This window comes from Rhinoderma darwinii, chromosome 3 (genome assembly GCF_050947455.1).
Source record: "Rhinoderma darwinii isolate aRhiDar2 chromosome 3, aRhiDar2.hap1, whole genome shotgun sequence".
NCBI classification, from domain to species: Eukaryota; Metazoa; Chordata; class Amphibia; order Anura; family Rhinodermatidae; genus Rhinoderma; species Rhinoderma darwinii.
This window is the reverse complement of record NC_134689.1, coordinates 258,780,190-258,801,039: the sequence shown is the minus strand read 5'-3', so window position 1 is coordinate 258,801,039 and position 20,850 is coordinate 258,780,190.

The following is a 20,850-nucleotide window of genomic DNA, read 5'->3' as shown; positions in this document are numbered from 1 at the left end:
AATGGGGTCACTTCTCGGGGGTTTCAACTGTACTGGTACCTCAGGGGTTCTGCCTACATGACTTAGCACCAGAAAAGCTCCAGTAGGCTAAATGGTGGTCCTTCCCTTCTGAGCCCTGTCGTGTGCCCAGGCAGCTAATAACAGCCACATGTAGGGTATTGCCGTACCCGGGAGAACCCACATTACAATTTATGGGGTGTATGTCTCCAGTGGCACATGCTGGGCACAATATATCAGACACTGAAATGGCATATATGCATAGGAAATTGCAAATCTCACTTTGCACCATCTGCTGCGCATTACCTTTTACACAATAACTGTGGGGTCAAAATGCTCACTACACCACTAGATGAATGTCTTAAGGGGTGTAGTTTTTAAAATGGGGTCACTTCTCGGGGGTTTCAACTGTACTGGTACCTCAGGGGTTCTGCCTACATGACTTAGCACCAGAAAAGCTCCAGTAGGCTAAATGGTGGTCCTTCCCTTCTGAGCCCTGTCGTGTGCCCAGGCAGCTAATAACAGCCACATGTAGGGTATTGCCGTACCCGGGAGAACCCACATTACAATTTATGGGGTGTATGTCTCCAGTGGCACATGCTGGGCACAATATATCAGACACTGAAATGGCATATATGCATAGGAAATTGCAAATCTCACTTTGCACCATCTGCTGCGCATTACCTTTTACACAATAACTGTGGGGTCAAAATGCTCACTACACCACTAGATGAATGTCTTAAGGGGTGTAGTTTTTAAAATGGGGTCACTTCTCGGGGGTTTCAACTGTACTGGTACCTCAGGGGTTCTGCCTACATGACTTAGCACCAGAAAAGCTCCAGTAGGCTAAATGGTGGTCCTTCCCTTCTGAGCCCTGTCGTGTGCCCAGGCAGCTAATAACAGCCACATGTAGGGTATTGCCGTACCCGGGAGAACCCACATTACAATTTATGGGGTGTATGTCTCCAGTGGCACATGCTGGGCACAATATATCAGACACTGAAATGGCATATATGCATAGGAAATTGCAAATCTCACTTTGCACCATCTGCTGCGCATTACCTTTTACACAATAACTGTGGGGTCAAAATGCTCACTACACCACTAGATGAATGTCTTAAGGGGTGTAGTTTTTAAAATGGGGTCACTTCTCGGGGGTTTCAACTGTACTGGTACCTCAGGGGTTCTGCCTACATGACTTAGCACCAGAAAAGCTCCAGTAGGCTAAATGGTGGTCCTTCCCTTCTGAGCCCTGTCGTGTGCCCAGGCAGCTAATAACAGCCACATGTAGGGTATTGCCGTACCCGGGAGAACCCACATTACAATTTATGGGGTGTATGTCTCCAGTGGCACATGCTGGGCACAATATATCAGACACTGAAATGGCATATATGCATAGGAAATTGCAAATCTCACTTTGCACCATCTGCTGCGCATTACCTTTTACACAATAACTGTGGGGTCAAAATGCTCACTACACCACTAGATGAATGTCTTAAGGGGTGTAGTTTTTAAAATGGGGTCACTTCTCGGGGGTTTCAACTGTACTGGTACCTCAGGGGTTCTGCCTACATGACTTAGCACCAGAAAAGCTCCAGTAGGCTAAATGGTGGTCCTTCCCTTCTGAGCCCTGTCGTGTGCCCAGGCAGCTAATAACAGCCACATGTAGGGTATTGCCGTACCCGGGAGAACCCACATTACAATTTATGGGGTGTATGTCTCCAGTGGCACATGCTGGGCACAATATATCAGACACTGAAATGGCATATATGCATAGGAAATTGCAAATCTCACTTTGCACCATCTGCTGCGCATTACCTTTTACACAATAACTGTGGGGTCAAAATGCTCACTACACCACTAGATGAATGTCTTAAGGGGTGTAGTTTTTAAAATGGGGTCACTTCTCGGGGGTTTCAACTGTACTGGTACCTCAGGGGTTCTGCCTACATGACTTAGCACCAGAAAAGCTCCAGTAGGCTAAATGGTGGTCCTTCCCTTCTGAGCCCTGTCGTGTGCCCAGGCAGCTAATAACAGCCACATGTAGGGTATTGCCGTACCCGGGAGAACCCACATTACAATTTATGGGGTGTATGTCTCCAGTGGCACATGCTGGGCACAATATATCAGACACTGAAATGGCATATATGCATAGGAAATTGCAAATCTCACTTTGCACCATCTGCTGCGCATTACCTTTTACACAATAACTGTGGGGTCAAAATGCTCACTACACCACTAGATGAATGTCTTAAGGGGTGTAGTTTTTAAAATGGGGTCACTTCTCGGGGGTTTCAACTGTACTGGTACCTCAGGGGTTCTGCCTACATGACTTAGCACCAGAAAAGCTCCAGTAGGCTAAATGGTGGTCCTTCCCTTCTGAGCCCTGTCGTGTGCCCAGGCAGCTAATAACAGCCACATGTAGGGTATTGCCGTACCCGGGAGAACCCACATTACAATTTATGGGGTGTATGTCTCCAGTGGCACATGCTGGGCACAATATATCAGACACTGAAATGGCATATATGCATAGGAAATTGCAAATCTCACTTTGCACCATCTGCTGCGCATTACCTTTTACACAATAACTGTGGGGTCAAAATGCTCACTACACCACTAGATGAATGTCTTAAGGGGTGTAGTTTTTAAAATGGGGTCACTTCTCGGGGGTTTCAACTGTACTGGTACCTCAGGGGTTCTGCCTACATGACTTAGCACCAGAAAAGCTCCAGTAGGCTAAATGGTGGTCCTTCCCTTCTGAGCCCTGTCGTGTGCCCAGGCAGCTAATAACAGCCACATGTAGGGTATTGCCGTACCCGGGAGAACCCACATTACAATTTATGGGGTGTATGTCTCCAGTGGCACATGCTGGGCACAATATATCAGACACTGAAATGGCATATATGCATAGGAAATTGCAAATCTCACTTTGCACCATCTGCTGCGCATTACCTTTTACACAATAACTGTGGGGTCAAAATGCTCACTACACCACTAGATGAATGTCTTAAGGGGTGTAGTTTTTAAAATGGGGTCACTTCTCGGGGGTTTCAACTGTACTGGTACCTCAGGGGTTCTGCCTACATGACTTAGCACCAGAAAAGCTCCAGTAGGCTAAATGGTGGTCCTTCCCTTCTGAGCCCTGTCGTGTGCCCAGGCAGCTAATAACAGCCACATGTAGGGTATTGCCGTACCCGGGAGAACCCACATTACAATTTATGGGGTGTATGTCTCCAGTGGCACATGCTGGGCACAATATATCAGACACTGAAATGGCATATATGCATAGGAAATTGCAAATCTCACTTTGCACCATCTGCTGCGCATTACCTTTTACACAATAACTGTGGGGTCAAAATGCTCACTACACCACTAGATGAATGTCTTAAGGGGTGTAGTTTTTAAAATGGGGTCACTTCTCGGGGGTTTCAACTGTACTGGTACCTCAGGGGTTCTGCCTACATGACTTAGCACCAGAAAAGCTCCAGTAGGCTAAATGGTGGTCCTTCCCTTCTGAGCCCTGTCGTGTGCCCAGGCAGCTAATAACAGCCACATGTAGGGTATTGCCGTACCCGGGAGAACCCACATTACAATTTATGGGGTGTATGTCTCCAGTGGCACATGCTGGGCACAATATATCAGACACTGAAATGGCATATATGCATAGGAAATTGCAAATCTCACTTTGCACCATCTGCTGCGCATTACCTTTTACACAATAACTGTGGGGTCAAAATGCTCACTACACCACTAGATGAATGTCTTAAGGGGTGTAGTTTTTAAAATGGGGTCACTTCTCGGGGGTTTCAACTGTACTGGTACCTCAGGGGTTCTGCCTACATGACTTAGCACCAGAAAAGCTCCAGTAGGCTAAATGGTGGTCCTTCCCTTCTGAGCCCTGTCGTGTGCCCAGGCAGCTAATAACAGCCACATGTAGGGTATTGCCGTACCCGGGAGAACCCACATTACAATTTATGGGGTGTATGTCTCCAGTGGCACATGCTGGGCACAATATATCAGACACTGAAATGGCATATATGCATAGGAAATTGCAAATCTCACTTTGCACCATCTGCTGCGCATTACCTTTTACACAATAACTGTGGGGTCAAAATGCTCACTACACCACTAGATGAATGTCTTAAGGGGTGTAGTTTTTAAAATGGGGTCACTTCTCGGGGGTTTCAACTGTACTGGTACCTCAGGGGTTCTGCCTACATGACTTAGCACCAGAAAAGCTCCAGTAGGCTAAATGGTGGTCCTTCCCTTCTGAGCCCTGTCGTGTGCCCAGGCAGCTAATAACAGCCACATGTAGGGTATTGCCGTACCCGGGAGAACCCACATTACAATTTATGGGGTGTATGTCTCCAGTGGCACATGCTGGGCACAATATATCAGACACTGAAATGGCATATATGCATAGGAAATTGCAAATCTCACTTTGCACCATCTGCTGCGCATTACCTTTTACACAATAACTGTGGGGTCAAAATGCTCACTACACCACTAGATGAATGTCTTAAGGGGTGTAGTTTTTAAAATGGGGTCACTTCTCGGGGGTTTTAACTGTACTGGTACCTCAGGGGCTTCTGCATACATGACTTAGCACAAGAAAAGCTCCAGTAGGCCAAATGGTGGTCCTTTCCTTCTGAGTCCTGCCATGGGCCCAAACATCAGTTTATCACCACAAATGGGGTATTGCCGCACTCAGGACAAATTGGGCAACAAAATGGGGTGTTTTATTCCTTGTGAAAATAAGAAATTTTGAACAAAAATTACATCTTAATGGAAAAAAATATCATTTTTTTAATTCACAGCCCAATTTAAATAGGTGCTGTGAAAAAACGGTGTGGTCAAAATGATAACAACAACCATAAATGAATTCCTTGAGGGGTCTAGTTTCCAAAATGGGGTCACTTCTGGTGGGTTTCCATTGCTTTCATACCTCAACACCTCTTCAAACCTGGCATGCTGCCTAAAATATATTCTAATAAAAAAGAGGCCTCAAAATGCACTAGGTGCTCCTTTGTTTCTGAGGCTTGTGTTTTATTCCACGAGCGCACTAGAGCCACATGTGGGACATTTCTAAAAACTGCAGAATCTGGACAATACATATTTAGTAGTATTTCTCTGGTAAAATCTTCTGTGTTACAGAAAAAAATGGAATAATATTGAAATTCAGCAAGAAAAATGAAATTTGCAAATTTCACCTCCACATTGCTTTAATTCCTGTGAAATGCCTGAAGGGTTAAAAAACTTTCTAAATGCTGTTTTGAATACTTTGAGGGGTCTAGTTTTTAAAATGGGGTGTTTTATGGGGGTTTCTAATACATAGGCCCCTCAAAGCCACTTCAGAACTCAAGAGGTACCTTAAAAAAAAGGCTTTTGAAATTTTCTTAAAAATATGAGAAATTGCTGTTTATGTTCTAAGCCTTGTAACGTCCAAGAAAAATAAAAGAATGTTAAAAAAACGATGCCAATCTAAAGTAGACATATGGGAAATGTGAACTAGTAACTATTTTGGGTGGTATAACCGTCTGTTTTACAAGCAGATGCATTTAAATTCTGAAAAATGCAATTTTTTCAAAATTTTCTCTAAATTTTGCAATTTTTCACCAATAAACACTGAATATATCGACCAAATTTTACCACGAACATGAAGCCCAAAGTGTCACGAGAAAACAATCTCAGAATCGCTTGGATAGGTTTAAGCATTCCGACGTTATTACCACATAAAGTGAAATATGTCAGATTTGAAAAATGGGCTCTGAGCCTTAAGGCCCAAACTAGGCTGCGTCCTTAAGGGGTTAAAGTGGGGTATGTTCAAAAATGTCAGAGGCGGTGGTGAACAGCAAGGGCAGGCCGGGGCAGAGTTCCAGGGCCAGGGGTGTGACGGCAGGCAGCGTAGGCCGGGGCAGAGTTCCAGGGCGGTGGGGAGAGGACTAGGCCTCAATCCAAGGAGATCCATTTGGTGACCAAACAGCAGTGACAATAAAAAGGCCCAAATGTCAAAGAATGACATTTCTGCAACTGAAAGTGAAACATTTGAAAGTGAAACATTTAAAATCAAGTTAAAGTCGGGTATGTTTAAAAATGTCAGAGGCGGTAATGAGCAGCAGAGGCAGGCCGGGGCACAGTTCCAGGGCCAGAGTGTGACACTGTCCGCCGATAGATAACCCTTTGCACATTATCGTCATCATCATTATCAGCAGCAGTTGCTGTCAGCCAGCTCCAGAGTGTATGAGCGGCGTGTGCTGCCCATTGCAGCCCAGGGTAGAGGAGCCGTGTGCAAGCTGTGCATGCCCGGGGGCAACAGTGTATGAGCTCCACAGCGCCAGCGGGGGGGTCCCACTATGTCCCAAGCCGCCTGACATGTACTTCCGGTCGGCCAGGAGGTGGCATGTCAGCCAGCTCCAGAGTGTATGAGCGGCGTGTGCCTGCACCCGTGGGGGGGATACAGGAGCCATGGGGAAGCTGTGCAAGACCGGGGGCAGCCGTGTACGAGCTCCGCAGCGCCCCTTGTGGACTTCCAGGGCAAGAGCGGTATGAGCGGCAAAGTCATGCCGACCTCCTGGAAGTCCCCGTCGGCCTCGCTCGCGGGTCGGTCCCGCTGGTTTTTTTACCTTCTTAATAAAAAAATCTTTTTTTTTTTATGGTATTTTCTGAAGCCTCAAGCCCACCTACAGTTGCACGAGCAAGGCCACCTCGGTGACTCCTACCGAAAGCGGCCGGGAGCCATCTCCGTGTACGAGCGGCGTGTGCGGCGTGTGCCTGCCTATTGCACCCGTGGGGGGATAGAGGAGCCTTGGGGAAGCTGTGCCAGCCCGGGGGCAGCCCTGTACGAGCTCCACAGCGCCCGCGGCGAGTCCCGCCGTGTCCACCCGGCTGCCAAGCACTTCCGGTCCGCGAGTGATGCATGACAGCGGCCGGGAGCCAGCTCCGCCTATCAGCGGCGGTGTGCCTGCCTTCTGCACCCGTGGGGGGATAGAGGGGCCCCGTGGGAGCTGCTGCATGCCGGCAGCTTCCTTGTGGGAGCTCCACAGCGCCCGCGGTCCTCGGCGGACTTCCAGGGCAAGAGCGGTATGAGCGGCCACCTCATGCCGACCTCCTGGAAGTCCCCGTCGGCTTAGCTCGCGGGTCGGTCCCGCTGTTTTTTTTTTTACCTTCTTAATAAAAAAATCTTTTTTTTTTTATGGTACTTTCGGAAGCCCCAAGCCCACCTGCAGTTGCACGAGCAAGGACACCTCGGTGACTCCTACCGAAAGCGGCCGGGAGTCATCTCCGTGTACGAGCGGCGTGTGCGGCGTGTGCCTGCCTATTGCACCCGTGGGGGGATAGAGGAGCCATGGGGAAGCTGTGCCAGCCCGGGGGCAGCCCTGTACGAGCTCCACAGCACCCGCGGCGAGTCCCGCCGTGTCCACCCGGCTGCCAAGCACTTCCGGTCCGCGAGTGATGCATGACAGCGGCCGGGAGCCAGCTCCGCCTATCAGAGGCGGTGTGCCTGCCTTCTGCACCCGTGGGGGGATAGAGGGGCCCCGTGGGAGCTTGTGGATGCCGGCAGCTTCCTTGTGGGAGCTCCACAGCGCCCGCGGCGAGTCCCGTCGTGTCCACCCGGCTGCCAAGCACTTCCGGTCCGCGAGTGATGCATGACAGCGGCCGGGAGCCAGCTCCGCCTATCAGCGGCGGTGTGCCTGCCTTCTGCACCCGTGGGGGGATAGAGGGGCCCCGTGGGAGCTGCTGCATGCCGGCAGCTTCCTTGTGGGAGCTCCACAGCGCCCGCGGTCCTCTGCGGACTTCCAGGGCAAGAGCGGTAGGAGCCTCCACCTCATGCCGACCTCCTGGAAGTCCCCGTCGGCCTAGCTCGCGGGTCGGTCCCGCTGTTTTTTTTTTTACCTTCTTAATAAAAAAACTTTTTTTTTTTATGGTATTTTCCGAAGCCCCAAGCCCACCTGCATTTGCACGAGCAAGGCCACCTCGGTGACTCCTACCGAAAGCGGCCGGGAGCCATCTCCGTGTACGAGCGGCGTGTGCGGCGTGTGCCTGCCTATTGCACCCGTGGGGGGATAGAGGAGCCATGGGGAAGCTGTGCCAGCCCGGGGGCAGCCCTGTACGAGCTCCACAGCACCCGCGGCGAGTCCCGCCGTGTCCACCCGGCTGCCAAGCACTTCCGGTCCGCGAGTGATGCATGACAGCGGCCGGGAGCCAGCTCCGCCTATCAGAGGCGGTGTGCCTGCCTTCTGCACCCGTGGGGGGATAGAGGGGCCCCGTGGGAGCTTGTGGATGCCGGCAGCTTCCTTGTGGGAGCTCCACAGCGCCCGCGGCGTGTCCCGTCGTGTCCACCCGGCTGCCAAGCACTTCCGGTCCGCGAGTGATGCATGACAGCGGCCGGGAGCCAGCTCCGCCTATCAGCGGCGGTGTGCCTGCCTTCTGCACCCGTGGGGGGATAGAGGGGCCCCGTGGGAGCTGCTGCATGCCGGCAGCTTCCTTGTGGGAGCTCCACAGCGCCCGCGGTCCTCTGCGGACTTCCAGGGCAAGAGCGGTAGGAGCCTCCACCTCATGCCGACCTCCTGGAAGTCCCCGTCGGCCTAGCTCGCGGGTCGGTCCCGCTGTTTTTTTTTTTACCTTCTTAATAAAAAAACTTTTTTTTTTTATGGTATTTTCCGAAGCCCCAAGCCCCCCTGCATTTGCACGAGCAAGGCCACCTCGGTGACTCCTACCGAAAGCGGCCGGGAGCCAGCTCGGTGTACGAGCGGCGTGTGCCTGCCTATTGCAGCCGTGGGGGGATAGAGGAGCCATGGGGAAGCTGTGCCAGCCCGGGGGCAGCCCTGTACGAGCTCCACAGCGCCCGCGGCGAGTCCCGTCGTGTCCACCCGGCTGACAAGCACTTCCGGTCCGCGAATGATGCATGTCAGCGGCCGGGAGCCAGCTCCGCGTATGAGCGGCGTGTGCCGGCCTTTTGCACCCGTGGGGGGATAGAGGGGCCCCGTGGGAGCTTGTACATGCCGGCAGCTTCCTTGTGGGAGCTCCACAGCGCCCGCGGCGAGTCCCGTAGTTCACCCGCCCGACATGCACTTCCGGTCCGCGACGGACTTCCAGGGCTCAAGCGGTAGGTGCGGCCACCTCATGCCGACCTCCTGGAACTCCCCCTCGGCCTCGCTCGCGTGTCTGTCTTCATTCACGTTTTGGAGAAAAAACCCTATGAGGTTTTTATTTTGGCCTTCAGCCAAGCAGCCGTTCCAGGAGGCCGGGCATTTTGGCACCTCCCACCGGTGTAATTGGCGAGGTGACACTTTTAGGGGTGTGAATATCTCCTACGCCTGAAATACTGTGAGAGGGAGAACTTGCTCCGCCCCCCAAGTCCAACACTTCCAGGACGAGAGGAGGGCGGGAGGCGTTCCCTGCTTAGGCCGAATGCGGCTTCCAGGGAGATAGCGGCACCAAGCCGCCCTCTCACGCCGCTGCCCTGGATGTCCCCGTCGGCCTCGCTCGCGGGTTGGTCCCGCTGTTTTTTTTTACCTTCTTAATAAAAATTTTTTTTTTTTTTATGCCATTTTCTGAAGTCCCAAGCCCACCTGGAGTTGCACGAGCCCGGCCACCTCGGTGACTCCTACCGAAAGCGGCCGGGAGCCACCTCGGTGTACGAGCGGCGTGTGCCTGCCTATTGCACCCGTGGGGGGATAGAGGGGCCCCGTGGGAGCTGCTGCATGCCGGCAGCTTCCTTGTGGGAGCTCCACAGCGCCCGCGGTCCTCTGAGGACTTCCAGGGCAAGAGCGGTAGGAGCCTCCACCTCATGCCGACCTCCTGGAAGTCCCCGTCGGCCTAGCTCGCGGGTCGGTCCCGCTGTTTTTTTTTTTACCTTCTTAATAAAAAAATCTTTTTTTTTTTATGGTATTTTCGGAAGCCCCAAGCCCACCTGCATTTGCACGAGCAAGGCCACCTCGGTGACTCCTACCGAAAGCGGCCGGGAGCCACCTCGGTGTACGAGCGGCGTGTGCCTGCCTATTGCACCCGTGGGGGGATAGAGGGGCCCCGTGGGAGCTGCTGCATGCCGGCAGCTTCCTTGTGGGAGCTCCACAGCGCCCGCGGTCCTCTGAGGACTTCCAGGGCAAGAGCGGTAGGAGCCTCCACCTCATGCCGACCTCCTGGAAGTCCCCGTCGGCCTAGCTCGCGGGTCGGTCCCGCTGGTTTTTTTTTTACCTTCTTAATAAAAAAATCTTTTTTTTTTTATGGTATTTTCGGAAGCCCCAAGCCCACCTGCATTTGCACGAGCAAGGCCACCTCGGTGACTCCTACCGAAAGCGGCCGGGAGCCACCTCGGTGTACGAGCGGCGTGTGCCTGCCTATTGCACCCGTGGGGGGATAGAGGGGCCCCGTGGGAGCTGCTGCATGCCGGCAGCTTCCTTGTGGGAGCTCCACAGCGCCCGCGGTCCTCTGAGGACTTCCAGGGCAAGAGCGGTAGGAGCCTCCACCTCATGCCGACCTCCTGGAAGTCCCCGTCGGCCTAGCTCGCGGGTCGGTCCCGCTGTTTTTTTTTTTACCTTCTTAATAAAAAAATCTTTTTTTTTTTATGGTATTTTCGGAAGCCCCAAGCCCACCTGCATTTGCACGAGCAAGGCCACCTCGGTGACTCCTACCGAAAGCGGCCGGGAGCCACCTCGGTGTACGAGCGGCGTGTGCCTGCCTATTGCACCCGTGGGGGGATAGAGGGGCCCCGTGGGAGCTGCTGCATGCCGGCAGCTTCCTTGTGGGAGCTCCACAGCGCCCGCGGTCCTCTGAGGACTTCCAGGGCAAGAGCGGTAGGAGCCTCCACCTCATGCCGACCTCCTGGAAGTCCCCGTCGGCCTAGCTCGCGGGTCGGTCCCGCTGTTTTTTTTTTTACCTTCTTAATAAAAAAATCTTTTTTTTTTTATGGTATTTTCGGAAGCCCCAAGCCCACCTGCATTTGCACGAGCAAGGCCACCTCGGTGACTCCTACCGAAAGCGGCCGGGAGCCACCTCGGTGTACGAGCGGCGTGTGCCTGCCTATTGCACCCGTGGGGGGATAGAGGGGCCCCGTGGGAGCTGCTGCATGCCGGCAGCTTCCTTGTGGGAGCTCCACAGCGCCCGCGGTCCTCTGAGGACTTCCAGGGCAAGAGCGGTAGGAGCCTCCACCTCATGCCGACCTCCTGGAAGTCCCCGTCGGCCTAGCTCGCGGGTCGGTCCCGCTGGTTTTTTTTTTACCTTCTTAATAAAAAAATCTTTTTTTTTTTATGGTATTTTCGGAAGCCCCAAGCCCACCTGCATTTGCACGAGCAAGGCCACCTCGGTGACTCCTACCGAAAGCGGCCGGGAGCCACCTCGGTGTACGAGCGGCGTGTGCCTGCCTATTGCACCCGTGGGGGGATAGAGGGGCCCCGTGGGAGCTGCTGCATGCCGGCAGCTTCCTTGTGGGAGCTCCACAGCGCCCGCGGTCCTCTGAGGACTTCCAGGGCAAGAGCGGTAGGAGCCTCCACCTCATGCCGACCTCCTGGAAGTCCCCGTCGGCCTAGCTCGCGGGTCGGTCCCGCTGGTTTTTTTTTTACCTTCTTAATAAAAAAACTTTTTTTTTTTATGGTATTTTCGGAAGCCCCAAGCCCACCTGCATTTGCACGAGCAAGGCCACCTCGGTGACTCCTACCGAAAGCGGCCGGGAGCCACCTCGGTGTACGAGCGGCGTGTGCCTGCCTATTGCACCCGTGGGGGGATAGAGGAGCCATGGGGAAGCCGTGCCAGCCCGGGGGCAGCAGTTTACGAGCTCCGTAGCGCCCTGCGGTCCTCGGCGGACTTCCAGGGCAAGAGCGGTAGGCGCGGCCACCTCATGCCGACCTCCTGGAAGTCCCCGTCGGCCTGGCTCGCGTCTCGGTCCCGCTGTGTGTTTTACCTTCATAATAAAAAAAACTTTTTTTTTTTATGGTATTTTCTGAAGTCCCAAGCCGACCTGCAGTTGCAGGAGCTCGGCCACCTCGGCAACTCCTACCGAAAGCCGTGAAATAGGAAGTACAAACGGGAGCTGCTCCCGTTCCAAGCCGGGAAGGACTTCCATGGTGTGACCGGTAGGTAGTGACACCTCCTGCCGGCCTCCTGGAAGTCCCGGTCGGCCTCGCTCGCAGGTCTGTCTTCATTGACGTTTTGGAGAAAAAACCCTATGAGGTTTTTATTTTGGGCCTCAGCCGGGCAGCAGTTCCAGGAGCCCGGGTACTTTGGCACCTTACCCCGGTGTATTTGAGGTGGTGACACTTTTAGGGGTGCAAATATCTCCTTCACCTGAAATCCTGTGAGAGGGCATTTCTGCTCCGCGTTCCAAGTCCTAACGGTTCTTCCTAGCGGGAAGTCCTAACCGTTCGTGGCCGAGAAGGACTTCCATGGTGTGACCGGTATGTAGTGGCACGTCATGCCGGCCTCCTGGAAGTCCCCGTCGGCCTGGCTGGCAGGTCTGTCTTCATTGACGTTTTGGAGGAAAAACCCTATGAGGTTTTTATTTTGGGCTTCAGCCGGGCAGCAGTTCCAGGAGCCCGGGTAAGTTGGCACCTTACCCCGGTGTATTTGAGGTGGTGACACTTTTAGGGGTGCGAATATCTCCTTCACCTGAAATCCTGTGAGAGGGCATTTCTGCTCCGCGTTCCAAGTCCCTACGGTTCTTCCTAGCGGGAAGTCCTAACCGTTTGTGGCCGAGAAGGACTTCCATGGTGTGACCGGTATGTAGTGGCACGTCATGCCGGCCTCCTGGAAGTCCCCGTCGGCCTCGTTGGCTGGTCGGTCCGGTGCACCTGGACTTCCACGAAAGAACTTTGGTGCATTCTTTCTGGAGTCCCAGGCCGACCAGCAGTTGTAGGAGCTCGGCCACGTTGGCGAGTCCAACCGAGAGTACCGTGAAGGAGGACGTGCTGCACGTTCTAGCGGGAGCTGCACCTGGTCCAACCCGAGAAGGACTTCCATGGTGTGACCGGTATGTAGTGGCACGTCATGCCGGCCTCCTGGAAGTCCCCGTCGGCCTGGCTGGCAGGTCTGTCTTCATTGACGTTTTGGAGGAAAAACCCTATGAGGTTTTTATTTTGGGCTTCAGCCGGGCAGCAGTTCCAGGAGCCCGGGTAAGTTGGCACCTTACCCCGGTGTATTTGAGGTGGTGACACTTTTAGGGGTGCGAATATCTCCTTCACCTGAAATCCTGTGAGAGGGCATTTCTGCTCCGCGTTCCAAGTCCCTACGGTTCTTCCTAGCGGGAAGTCCTAACCGTTTGTGGCCGAGAAGGACTTCCATGGTGTGACCGGTATGTAGTGGCACGTCATGCCGGCCTCCTGGAAGTCCCCGTCGGCCTCGTTGGCTGGTCGGTCCGGTGCACCTGGACTTCCACGAAAGAACTTTGGTGCATTCTTTCTGGAGTCCCAGGCCGACCAGCAGTTGTAGGAGCTCGGCCACGTTGGCGAGTCCAACCGAGAGTACCGTGAAGGAGGACGTGCTGCACGTTCTAGCGGGAGCTGCACCTGGTCCAACCCGAGAAGGACTTCCATGGTGTGACCGGTATGTAGTGGCACGTCATGCCGGCCTCCTGGAAGTCCCCGTCGGCCTGGCTGGCAGGTCTGTCTTCATTGACGTTTTGGAGGAAAAACCCTATGAGGTTTTTATTTTGGGCTTCAGCCGGGCAGCAGTTCCAGGAGCCCGGGTAAGTTGGCACCTTACCCCGGTGTATTTGAGGTGGTGACACTTTTAGGGGTGCGAATATCTCCTTCACCTGAAATCCTGTGAGAGGGCATTTCTGCTCCGCGTTCCAAGTCCCTACGGTTCTTCCTAGCGGGAAGTCCTAACCGTTTGTGGCCGAGAAGGACTTCCATGGTGTGACCGGTATGTAGTGGCACGTCATGCCGGCCTCCTGGAAGTCCCCGTCGGCCTCGTTGGCTGGTCGGTCCGGTGCACCTGGACTTCCACGAAAGAACTTTGGTGCATTCTTTCTGGAGTCCCAGGCCGACCAGCAGTTGTAGGAGCTCGGCCACGTTGGCGAGTCCAACCGAGAGTACCGTGAAGGAGGACGTGCTGCACGTTCTAGCGGGAGCTGCACCTGGTCCAACCCGAGAAGGACTTCCATGGTGTGACCGGTATGTAGTGGCACGTCATGCCGGCCTCCTGGAAGTCCCCGTCGGCCTGGCTGGCAGGTCTGTCTTCATTGACGTTTTGGAGGAAAAACCCTATGAGGTTTTTATTTTGGGCTTCAGCCGGGCAGCAGTTCCAGGAGCCCGGGTAAGTTGGCACCTTACCCCGGTGTATTTGAGGTGGTGACACTTTTAGGGGTGCGAATATCTCCTTCACCTGAAATCCTGTGAGAGGGCATTTCTGCTCCGCGTTCCAAGTCCCTACGGTTCTTCCTAGCGGGAAGTCCTAACCGTTTGTGGCCGAGAAGGACTTCCATGGTGTGACCGGTATGTAGTGGCACGTCATGCCGGCCTCCTGGAAGTCCCCGTCGGCCTCGTTGGCTGGTCGGTCCGGTGCACCTGGACTTCCACGAAAGAACTTTGGTGCATTCTTTCTGGAGTCCCAGGCCGACCAGCAGTTGTAGGAGCTCGGCCACGTTGGCGAGTCCAACCGAGAGTACCGTGAAGGAGGACGTGCTGCACGTTCTAGCGGGAGCTGCACCTGGTCCAACCCGAGAAGGACTTCCATGGTGTGACCGGTATGTAGTGGCACGTCATGCCGGCCTCCTGGAAGTCCCCGTCGGCCTGGCTGGCAGGTCTGTCTTCATTGACGTTTTGGAGGAAAAACCCTATGAGGTTTTTATTTTGGGCTTCAGCCGGGCAGCAGTTCCAGGAGCCCGGGTAAGTTGGCACCTTACCCCGGTGTATTTGAGGTGGTGACACTTTTAGGGGTGCGAATATCTCCTTCACCTGAAATCCTGTGAGAGGGCATTTCTGCTCCGCGTTCCAAGTCCCTACGGTTCTTCCTAGCGGGAAGTCCTAACCGTTTGTGGCCGAGAAGGACTTCCATGGTGTGACCGGTATGTAGTGGCACGTCATGCCGGCCTCCTGGAAGTCCCCGTCGGCCTCGTTGGCTGGTCGGTCCGGTGCACCTGGACTTCCACGAAAGAACTTTGGTGCATTCTTTCTGGAGTCCCAGGCCGACCAGCAGTTGTAGGAGCTCGGCCACGTTGGCGAGTCCAACCGAGAGTACCGTGAAGGAGGACGTGCTGCACGTTCTAGCGGGAGCTGCACCTGGTCCAACCCGAGAAGGACTTCCATGGTGTGACCGGTATGTAGTGGCACGTCATGCCGGCCTCCTGGAAGTCCCCGTCGGCCTGGCTGGCAGGTCTGTCTTCATTGACGTTTTGGAGGAAAAACCCTATGAGGTTTTTATTTTGGGCTTCAGCCGGGCAGCAGTTCCAGGAGCCCGGGTAAGTTGGCACCTTACCCCGGTGTATTTGAGGTGGTGACACTTTTAGGGGTGCGAATATCTCCTTCACCTGAAATCCTGTGAGAGGGCATTTCTGCTCTGCGTTCCAAGTCCCTACGGTTCTTCCTAGCGGGAAGTCCTAACCGTTTGTGGCCGAGAAGGACTTCCATGGTGTGACCGGTATGTAGTGGCACGTCATGCCGGCCTCCTGGAAGTCCCCGTCGGCCTCGTTGGCTGGTCGGTCCGGTGCACCTGGACTTCCACGAAAGAACTTTGGTGCATTCTTTCTGGAGTCCCAGGCCGACCAGCAGTTGTAGGAGCTCGGCCACGTTGGCGAGTCCAACCGAGAGTACCGTGAAGGAGGACGTGCTGCACGTTCTAGCGGGAGCTGCACCTGGTCCAACCCGAGAAGGACTTCCATGGTGTGACCGGTATGTAGTGGCACGTCATGCCGGCCTCCTGGAAGTCCCCGTCGGCCTGGCTGGCAGGTCTGTCTTCATTGACGTTTTGGAGGAAAAACCCTATGAGGTTTTTATTTTGGGCTTCAGCCGGGCAGCAGTTCCAGGAGCCCGGGTAAGTTGGCACCTTACCCCGGTGTATTTGAGGTGGTGACACTTTTAGGGGTGCGAATATCTCCTTCACCTGAAATCCTGTGAGAGGGCATTTCTGCTCCGCGTTCCAAGTCCCTACGGTTCTTCCTAGCGGGAAGTCCTAACCGTTTGTGGCCGAGAAGGACTTCCATGGTGTGACCGGTATGTAGTGGCACGTCATGCCGGCCTCCTGGAAGTCCCCGTCGGCCTCGTTGGCTGGTCGGTCCGGTGCACCTGGACTTCCACGAAAGAACTTTGGTGCATTCTTTCTGGAGTCCCAGGCCGACCAGCAGTTGTAGGAGCTCGGCCACGTTGGCGAGTCCAACCGAGAGTACCGTGAAGGAGGACGTGCTGCACGTTCTAGCGGGAGCTGCACCTGGTCCAACCCGAGAAGGACTTCCATGGTGTGACCGGTATGTAGTGGCACGTCATGCCGGCCTCCTGGAAGTCCCCGTCGGCCTGGCTGGCAGGTCTGTCTTCATTGACGTTTTGGAGGAAAAACCCTATGAGGTTTTTATTTTGGGCTTCAGCCGGGCAGCAGTTCCAGGAGCCCGGGTAAGTTGGCACCTTACCCCGGTGTATTTGAGGTGGTGACACTTTTAGGGGTGCGAATATCTCCTTCACCTGAAATCCTGTGAGAGGGCATTTCTGCTCCGCGTTCCAAGTCCCTACGGTTCTTCCTAGCGGGAAGTCCTAACCGTTTGTGGCCGAGAAGGACTTCCATGGTGTGACCGGTATGTAGTGGCACGTCATGCCGGCCTCCTGGAAGTCCCCGTCGGCCTCGTTGGCTGGTCGGTCCGGTGCACCTGGACTTCCACGAAAGAACTTTGGTGCATTCTTTCTGGAGTCCCAGGCCGACCAGCAGTTGTAGGAGCTCGGCCACGTTGGCGAGTCCAACCGAGAGTACCGTGAAGGAGGACGTGCTGCACGTTCTAGCGGGAGCTGCACCTGGTCCAACCCGAGAAGGACTTCCATGGTGTGACCGGTATGTAGTGGCACGTCATGCCGGCCTCCTGGAAGTCCCCGTCGGCCTGGCTGGCAGGTCTGTCTTCATTGACGTTTTGGAGGAAAAACCCTATGAGGTTTTTATTTTGGGCTTCAGCCGGGCAGCAGTTCCAGGAGCCCGGGTAAGTTGGCACCTTACCCCGGTGTATTTGAGGTGGTGACACTTTTAGGGGTGCGAATATCTCCTTCACCTGAAATCCTGTGAGAGGGCATTTCTGCTCCGCGTTCCAAGTCCCTACGGTTCTTCCTAGCGGGAAGTCCTAACCGTTTGTGGCCGAGAAGGACTTCCATGGTGTGACCGGTATGTAGTGGCACGTCATGCCGGCCTCCTGGAAGTCCCCGTCGGCCTCGTTGGCTGGTCGGTCCGGTGCACCTGGACTTCCACGAAAGAACTTTGGTGCATTCTTTCTGGAGTCCCAGGCCGACCAGCAGTTGTAGGAGCTCGGCCACGTTGGCGAGTCCAACCGAGAGTACCGTGAAGGAGGACGTGCTGCACGTTCTAGCGGGAGCTGCACCTGGTCCAACCCGAGAAGGACTTCCATGGTGTGACCGGTATGTAGTGGCACGTCATGCCGGCCTCCTGGAAGTCCCCGTCGGCCTGGCTGGCAGGTCTGTCTTCATTGACGTTTTGGAGGAAAAACCCTATGAGGTTTTTATTTTGGGCTTCAGCCGGGCAGCAGTTCCAGGAGCCCGGGTAAGTTGGCACCTTACCCCGGTGTATTTGAGGTGGTGACACTTTTAGGGGTGCGAATATCTCCTTCACCTGAAATCCTGTGAGAGGGCATTTCTGCTCCGCGTTCCAAGTCCCTACGGTTCTTCCTAGCGGGAAGTCCTAACCGTTTGTGGCCGAGAAGGACTTCCATGGTGTGACCGGTATGTAGTGGCACGTCATGCCGGCCTCCTGGAAGTCCCCGTCGGCCTCGTTGGCTGGTCGGTCCGGTGCACCTGGACTTCCACGAAAGAACTTTGGTGCATTCTTTCTGGAGTCCCAGGCCGACCAGCAGTTGTAGGAGCTCGGCCACGTTGGCGAGTCCAACCGAGAGTACCGTGAAGGAGGACGTGCTGCACGTTCTAGCGGGAGCTGCACCTGGTCCAACCCGAGAAGGACTTCCATGGTGTGACCGGTATGTAGTGGCACGTCATGCCGGCCTCCTGGAAGTCCCCGTCGGCCTGGCTGGCAGGTCTGTCTTCATTGACGTTTTGGAGGAAAAACCCTATGAGGTTTTTATTTTGGGCTTCAGCCGGGCAGCAGTTCCAGGAGCCCGGGTAAGTTGGCACCTTACCCCGGTGTATTTGAGGTGGTGACACTTTTAGGGGTGCGAATATCTCCTTCACCTGAAATCCTGTGAGAGGGCATTTCTGCTCCGCGTTCCAAGTCCCTACGGTTCTTCCTAGCGGGAAGTCCTAACCGTTTGTGGCCGAGAAGGACTTCCATGGTGTGACCGGTATGTAGTGGCACGTCATGCCGGCCTCCTGGAAGTCCCCGTCGGCCTCGTTGGCTGGTCGGTCCGGTGCACCTGGACTTCCACGAAAGAACTTTGGTGCATTCTTTCTGGAGTCCCAGGCCGACCAGCAGTTGTAGGAGCTCGGCCACGTTGGCGAGTCCAACCGAGAGTACCGTGAAGGAGGACGTGCTGCACGTTCTAGCGGGAGCTGCACCTGGTCCAACCCGAGAAGGACTTCCATGGTGTGACCGGTATGTAGTGGCACGTCATGCCGGCCTCCTGGAAGTCCCCGTCGGCCTGGCTGGCAGGTCTGTCTTCATTGACGTTTTGGAGGAAAAACCCTATGAGGTTTTTATTTTGGGCTTCAGCCGGGCAGCAGTTCCAGGAGCCCGGGTAAGTTGGCACCTTACCCCGGTGTATTTGAGGTGGTGACACTTTTAGGGGTGCGAATATCTCCTTCACCTGAAATCCTGTGAGAGGGCATTTCTGCTCCGCGTTCCAAGTCCCTACGGTTCTTCCTAGCGGGAAGTCCTAACCGTTTGTGGCCGAGAAGGACTTCCATGGTGTGACCGGTATGTAGTGGCACGTCATGCCGGCCTCCTGGAAGTCCCCGTCGGCCTCGTTGGCTGGTCGGTCCGGTGCACCTGGACTTCCACGAAAGAACTTTGGTGCATTCTTTCTGGAGTCCCAGGCCGACCAGCAGTTGTAGGAGCTCGGCCACGTTGGCGAGTCCAACCGAGAGTACCGTGAAGGAGGACGTGCTGCACGTTCTAGCGGGAGCTGCACCTGGTCCAACCCGAGAAGGACTTCCATGGTGTGACCGGTATGTAGTGGCACGTCATGCCGGCCTCCTGGAAGTCCCCGTCGGCCTCTGCCACCTGTCGTTAAGCTGTGAGAGGAGCACGTGCTCCCGCGCCGTTTGAGTCTTTGGAATTTGTCCAAGACTCCTCAGATCGATCTGGCTCCCCGCGACCCGGCGGCGGAGGGACCACTCGCTCGGCAGTGCTTTGGAGCCCTGTCGGTTACGGCGAGCGCGTCTTCCTCCCACACCGTCCGGGTCTGTTTCGCCCCCGGCCACCTACGGCCGGTGTCCCAAAAAGCCCGGCGGTCCTGCTAAAGGCGGGTGCCGGTACCTCTCGCTCCCGCGAGGTGCGTTTGCTCAGTGCTGCTGCTATCACTCTAAAAGGCGTCCGAGAGTGCGCTGGTGTCGCCGGAGCCCGAGGCACGAGAGAAAGCTTTAAACGACGGGGAGGCAGTGACCGCCCCCGTATGTCCGCTGCTCGCAAGGGCCTCTCTAGCCGAGGTGCTCCCAGGCGCACCCGCGCATGGGGCACGGTTGTTTCTCGCAAGTAGTCCAAAGCCGTCTTCCGCCTCGCCCGAGGCTGGAAGTGTCGGCGTGGCTCCCGCATGCAAGCCACACGCGGCTCCACGGTGGCTTCCCTCCCCCCCTCTCCGGAGGGGGGCGGCCCCATCCCATGTGGAGCCGCTAAGCCGCCGGGAAAGCGGCCTCGGTTCCCCGTGGGCGACAAAGGCGTCCTCCTCGGCACTTTGCGAGCTGGGCCGCCGGAGAGAGCAGTTAACCCGGATTGTCGAGGTTGTCGTTGCCTTTGTCCCATATTACCTAAGCCTGGTCCTTGTTACCTTACTGGTAAGGGTTAGGGACGCTGAGCGCGCTCCATCTTCTCGGCTCTATGTTGGGCTCTCTCTAAACAGGTCCTCGACTTAAGACCGACCGGTCTTCGTAGGCATCCTTCATCTCGGCAGGTTGCGAGCTGGGCCGTCGGTGAGAGCAGTTAACCCGGATTGTCGAGGTTGCCGTTGCCTTTGTCCCATATTACCTAAGCCTGGTCCTTGATACCTTACTGGTAAGGGTTAGGGACGATGAGCGCGCTCCATCTTCTCGGCTCTATGTTGGGCTCTCTCTAAACAGGTCCTCGACTTACGATTCTGCCCCGACCGACCGACCGGTCTTCGTAGGCGTCCTCCATCTCGGCAGGTTGCGAGCTGGGCCGCCGGTGAGAGCAGATAACAACCCGGATTGTCGAGGTTGCCGTTGCCTTTGTCCCATATTACCTAAGCCTGGTCCTTGATACCTTACTGGTAAGGGTTAGGGACGATGAGCGCGCTCCATCTTCTCGGCTCTATGTTGGGCTCTCTCTAAACAGGTCCTCGACTTACGATTCTGCCCCGACCGACCGACCGGTCTTCGTAGGCGTCCTCCATCTCGGCAGGTTGCGAGCTGGGCCGCCGGTGAGAGCAGATAACAACCCGGATTGTCGAGGTTGCCGTTGCCTTTGTCCCATATTACCTAAGCCTGGTCCTTGTTACCTTACTGGTAAGGGTTAGGGACGCTGAGCGCGCTCCATCTTCTCGGCTCTATGTTGGGCTCTCTCTAAACAGGTCCTCGACTTACGATGCTG